This window comes from Fukomys damarensis, unplaced genomic scaffold, assembly GCF_012274545.1.
Source record: "Fukomys damarensis isolate Sample0158 unplaced genomic scaffold, DMR_v1.0_HiC HiC_scaffold_1, whole genome shotgun sequence".
In the NCBI taxonomy this organism is placed as follows: Eukaryota; Metazoa; Chordata; class Mammalia; order Rodentia; family Bathyergidae; genus Fukomys; species Fukomys damarensis.
Genome location: NW_022900913.1, coordinates 68589056 through 68595055, shown reverse-complemented (window position 1 = coordinate 68595055; position 6000 = coordinate 68589056). Strand labels below are relative to the sequence as shown.

Below are 6000 nucleotides of genomic sequence, written 5' to 3'. Positions count from 1 at the left end.
GGTGGAGGGCTTCTTCGACCGCGGCGCCAACATCGTGGAGGACAAGCTGGTAGAGGACCTGCGCACCCGCGAGAGTGAGGAGCAGAAGCTCAACCGAGTGCGCGGCATCCTGCGCATCATCAAGCCCTGCAACCACGTGCTGAGTGTCTCCTTCCCTATCCGGCGCGACGACGGCTCCTGGGAAGTCATCGAGGGCTACCGCGCCCAGCACAGCCAGCACCGCACACCCTGCAAGGGAGGTGAGCGCGTCCCCGCCTTGTCCCATCCCCCGTCCCGGGTGTGGCTAGCTCGCGGACAGCGGTTTTCCGCCCTAAAACTTCCACGTTGGCGGCCCGCCCGCCTCGTCACCCGACCCCGAGCTGCACCGATGCTGTCTGCAGAGCTGACAGTGCACCGGCCTCTGCGTCCCGGGATTAGGGTCACCCTGGGGGTGGAAGGACCGTGCCGAAATGCACTTGTAAAAAGTGACTGGTTCCTCCAAAGCTGCCCGGCGAGCTTTCGTGGGCGCCTACTGTAGGATTCTCCCCCAGTGCCCTCTGAAGTTGTTTTGTGGTGTTTTTCGTTTTGCAACAGATGATACAGAAATACAGGAAATGACATGCATTCTAGGTTTGAAATCTAGATAGTTTTACTAAACAAAGGAATTTACTGAGCTCACGTTACTCTTGTGAATTGAGTTTTTACATTCTGACGACGTGTTTTGTGACCCCTCTTAAGTGCAGGCAGGGTAAAATCTCTCTGGGTAACACCGGGCATCCTGACAGTACACACCGCGGCCCGCCGGCCAATGGAATGAAACAGCCCAGGGGGTGTGTACTCGTCCCCGCTTTCTCCAAATTGGAACTCGGGAAAAGCTACATACAAGGAGTCGAGTCAGGTACAGTTTGGTAATCACCGAGATATCCTGTAGTTTCGAGTTTCGGATCTCTGCAGATTTGGTTTATGTACATTTGTTTTCTTCGGACAAGGAAAAGGGTTTTTTTGTTTGTTTGTTTGCGTTTTTTGGGCCTTTTGGGGAAGGATTCCTAGGATCGAACTCGGAACCTTATACTTTCGAGGCAGGCGGTGGCACCACTGAGCTAAGTCCCGAACCAATAAAAGCTTTTTTAATTCCCCCATCCAATATATTGCAAAATATTGTACATCTTCAAAGGTGCTTAAAAGTAACCTAAAATGAAAAGAACAAACCTCTTTTTCCTTATTGTTATTTTTTAAAATTAAGGAAAATAAAAGACCTAGGGAGGGGAACAGTTTTGCGGGAGGTGGGTTGGACTAGGCGCTTTGTCTCCCTTGTTTCAGTCGCTTGCTTTCTGTTGCCAGCTGACCTCAAAAGGGCAATTTTTAGAAATCTTTTCTTTACCAGAAAATTTCAGCTGTTCTGGTATTCCCTGAGAGGGGAGCAAAGGTTGCTGCTAATGGTTTAATGATTCACTAAATTTGCATTGACCCCACCCACACCTGGCATTTACCTTTGGCACTTAATTGCCCGTTAGCTTTGTAGTTTCCTATGCTAAAAGCTGTTACAGTCACTTTGACCTCTAATTTCCCTTCCATCTCCAAAATTATGTAAAATGAACACGCTGTCATTCTCCTGCATTGCCTGCCTTCTTCGTACCACTCCCTTGTTCTCTAGATCAGGAACATTAGCTCAGGCTCCCATGAAAAGCAAACAAGGATGTTGGAGGAAGGGCAGCGGATAGTAAATATTAGGCTAAATTGCTGTGCTTTTGTAAAATGGGCATTGAGTGCGTTTTACTATTGTTGACAGCATTTTCCAATCCTTTGAAAGATACACAAACTAATATATTCGTTTTTCTGCAGGAGCTGATTTGATTTTTTTTTTTTTTTTTGAAGCTCTTTGTTTCTTTCAGGCCGAAGTTCCCTTCTGTCTTTGTAAGTCACAGCTCCACACTCATTAATGCAACTCAAGTTTCCGGAGTTTGTAGATCTTATTCGTCTTGTTGCCACAGCAGTTTTAATACCACAATGGTGAACCTAGCAACAAATTGCATCAGCTGTTCCAGAGCAGTTATTGTATCATTTGCATGTACAAGAGTGTAAGAAAGTCTCTGTTCTATTTATCAGCACACAAATGTACAGAAGCTAGCTAACAGTAGTAAACATTGCAAGATGATGTATATGAAAGAGAATTGGGGGAAAAAAGAAAAAACTGGACTATGAAAGTGATAAATTTAATACCTTAATTTAAAAGACTGGATTAATGAGTAAGTAACTGAAAGCCTTTAAATGCTGTAAATGATTAGCAAAATTTACACCTTTTTGTTGTGTAAGTAAGTTGTTCAGAACCAAGTGTTGTGAGCTGCACTTGTATTTTCAGCTATTCCAAAGGTTTAGGCCAGAGGATCTCTTCAGCCCAAAAGTTTGGGACCAGTGTGGGAAACACAGGAGGCCCTATCTTGTTTTTTGCTTTTTGTTTGTTTGTTTGTTTGTTTATGTACTGGGGATTGAAACCTGGGCCTTCTCCTGAACTATATTTTGTTTCATAGAGACAAGGTCTTTTTAAGTTACCCAAGCTGGGCTTGAGGATCCTCCTGCCTCTGCCTCACAGTGCTGGGGGGCCTATATTCTATCTCTTAATTAAAAAGAAAAAAAAATTTAGAAAGAGAAAAGGAATTAAATCTTGGTGCCACCCTGGTTTTAGAAATACTAGTATAGGGGCTGGGGATTTAGCTCAGCAGAGTTCAATTCCTGGTACCAAAAACAAAACAAGAAATATGAGTCTATTAGGTGAGAATATATTAAGTAATTGAGGGCCAGGGATTTAGCTCAGTGGTTCCACAGGCAGACTGCCTTGCAAGCACAAAGACCAGAGTTCGATCCCGGTACCAAAAAAAAAAGTAATTGAGACAAAGATGGTCCTGATAATCCCTCTGAGCTTTAGTAAGTCTTTCCCTCTCAAACATTTTAGCCACACTCCAGCTAAACTGCTTTCCCAGTGTTCTTTGCAAAAGAAAAGTTCATCTGCATCTCACTTCCTTTTTCCAGCCCTTAGCTTTTCTTTATCTAATCTTTCCTCTACAGTGACTTTATGCCTGGGTTTCCTAAAATAAAATTCTCAAGCTTGAAGCCAAGCAACAACCTAGTTGCCTCTGTAAAAGAAAGGTGTTTAAAGACCTGGGAGTAGCTGGCAGGTATTTTATTGCAAATAAATATTTAATAACAGTGTTTTCCTGCCTTTTCTAAATACCATATTTAACCAAGACTGTTTGATTTGTCTCTGTTATGGGTTTGCAGAAGAGTGTGCTGTAGACTCTAAAAATAATTTCAGGAAGCTTGTTGTGGTGTACCTCCTTGTAATCCCAGCGCTTAGGAGGCTGAAGCAGGGAAATCTGAGAATTTTGTTTTGATTTTTTTTTTGTTTTTTGAGATCCTGACTTTGAGGCCATCTTGAATTACACAGTGGATTGAAGTCCAGCTTCAATTATATTGATAATAATCAATATGTTATATTGATTGATTATATTACCTGTTATTAGAAATAAATAGTTTTTCAGAAAAGATGGCATTGCACAAATACACCACAGATTTGAGAAGACTAGTTCAGGGTTCTGATTTGCTTGAAGAAAGTGTTAGAAACTGTACCTGTGAACTTTCTCAGCGTGAATTGTCTGTTGCATTGACCGTGGTTCTGTCTGAAACCAGTCTGCCTTTCCAAAGGAAATTTATCAGAGGTCAGCTGGGTGAAGGAAGGTCACTGACTGAAAGGTAATGGTGTGATCAGTTTACTTTCTCTTCAGGCTTGCCCTACTTTGTGACTTTAAAACTAGCCAAAATTCTCCATCCCTGGTTCTTTCTCCCATCTTAGAACTTTCTAAGGCCATCATCATTTAAATATAGTTGATGGGTGTAGATGGAATCCGGGTATGCTCACCCCAGGCTTTAATTATAAATAAACCTGTGCTTGGTGTGTGTGTGCGCCTGCGTGCGTGCGTGCCTGCCTGATTTGTGTGAGCAAGCATGCCAGAGCCATTGTGCAGAAACCTCTCTAGGAGGTGGGCAGTCTCCCCTGGGTGGGAGGAGGGCTTTATGTGGGACTGGTCCTGCAGGTGAGTCATTCTGCCTTCCCAGGGGAGGCAAGATGTGTCTGACTTTCATTCTGCTGTGCTGAATTGACAACCATCAAAACTTGAGTATCTGAAAAAACTCAATTCTGATATTCTGAAAGTGTGGCTTTGTGTCTGCATCTTGCTACCCCAAGATAAATGCTGAATTTAACATGCCTGAAGGTTAGAATACAGGTAATTCATATATTGTATAACTCAGCCCTCAGGTAGTTGTTTTTTTGGTATTTTATGTTTAGATACCAAGTGTGTTGCCTCCTCCTTTCTCTTCCTCCCAAATATACTAGAGATACTGGGCATCATGGTGCATGCCTGCATTCCCAGCACTCAGGAGACTCAGGTAAGGGGATGACTGTGAGTTCAAGGCCAGCCTGAACTACATAGTGAGACTCTGTCTCAAGAAAAAGTATGCTAGAAAGTGAAGACCTGATCCTGGTGGAAAGATGTGCATCAGAGTCTGCCTTTCCTCCCAGCACTGTGTGTGGGAATTTGTTTAGTAAGTGTGATGCCAGGAAGACAAGCACTGCTAACTCATTTCACAAAACATGCTTTGCGAGAATTGGGGCATCTCAAATTTGAGGCTAAGTTCATTAAACTCCAGTGAACTGGTAAATTCAGCTTTCAAGCTTAGAGTGGGAAGAAATTGTATTTACCACTGTTGGTACACTGATTTAAAAACTCCATTGGTTCTGGAGGGCTGGTTGTAATTCAAGTTGGTTGTAAGTCAGTACAGCTGAAATCTGGATATTTACCTGGGTACACACTATAGATAACAAGAGGCAGATGAATCTTCCATTAACCTAATTAACCCAAGTTGTTCATATGTCAAGCCAGTTGTAACTTGAGGGTCCACTGTAAATTGGATTCTTGTGATTGCTTAGGGAAATCATTTCTATCCACTAATGCTGAATGTGGCAGCAGACACCTGTGATCTCAGCACTCAGGGAGGCTGAGGCAGTAGGATTACAAATGTGAACCCACCCTAGGCAAAAATAAGCAACCTTCACAGAGGCCATGAGGCAAAGCAGCGGATAGCAGTGACAGCTGACTTTGAAAGTTCTGTGTGCGTGACTTTTCACTAGGAACTCTGCACACAGCCTCTGATGCTTCCTCACAGTGCACACAGGAACTTCTCCTGTGTCATTGCTTTTATGCCTTGTGAAATAAACTGCTGCCTTCAATGCCCAAAGGTAGTTAAGATCAGAGTGCAGTGTCCTTTGGCAAGGTGACACAGCCATTGTGTAGTGGAATTTTGGTTGTGGTTGCAGCACCTGCGATAAGTTCTTGTCTGGATCCCTAGAAAGTTACAGGTTGTGTCTATTTGTTAGAAGCTACTAAAAGACCTACCTTCTTCCTGAAATAATGCATATTCAGGCAGCTTTACATATGAATAGCATCAGAAATGATACCTTTAGTGGCCCATTCTAATTGCTGAGGCAATGAAATAACTGTGTGTGTGTGTGTGTGTGTGTGTGTGTGTGTGTGTGGTACTAGAGATCAAACCCAGGTCCTTGTACTTGTGAAGCAGGCGGTGGCACTGAGCTGAATCCCCAGTGCCATGAAATAACTTTTTAAAGAGTTTTTTCTGTTGAAAGAGATTTGAAGAACTAAGTCCGAGGGATAAGGGGAAAAAATGAGAACCAAGACCTGTCATGTAAAGGTGCAAGATCCCAATGATGAATGTAACTGTACTGTATACCTAAAATGTACCAATAAACTCAATTAGAAAAAAAAAAAGAACTAAGTCCTACGTTGATAGGACTGGTTTGAGACAGGGTCTCGCTATGTAGTTCAGCCTGGCCTTGAGCTCACTCTGTAGCCCAGGATGGCCTCAAACTCCTGCCTCAGTCCCTCAAGTGCTGGGATTACAGGTGTGCACCACCATATTCAGCTCGATAGGACTTCTAGATTGGCGAGG

General features: G+C 43.3%; 1 protein-coding gene across 1 annotated transcript in view; it reads left to right on the top strand.

The window, feature by feature from the left end:
- Window positions 1-6: 6 nt before the first annotated feature.
- The window catches only part of Glud1 (glutamate dehydrogenase 1), a 31120-nt gene continuing 25126 nt past the window's right edge, over window positions 7-6000 (top strand). The window contains exon 1 of the mRNA XM_019207290.1: window positions 7-239. The gene's annotated coding sequence lies outside the window, so the exon portion shown is untranslated. The remainder of the gene's footprint in view (window positions 240-6000) is intronic.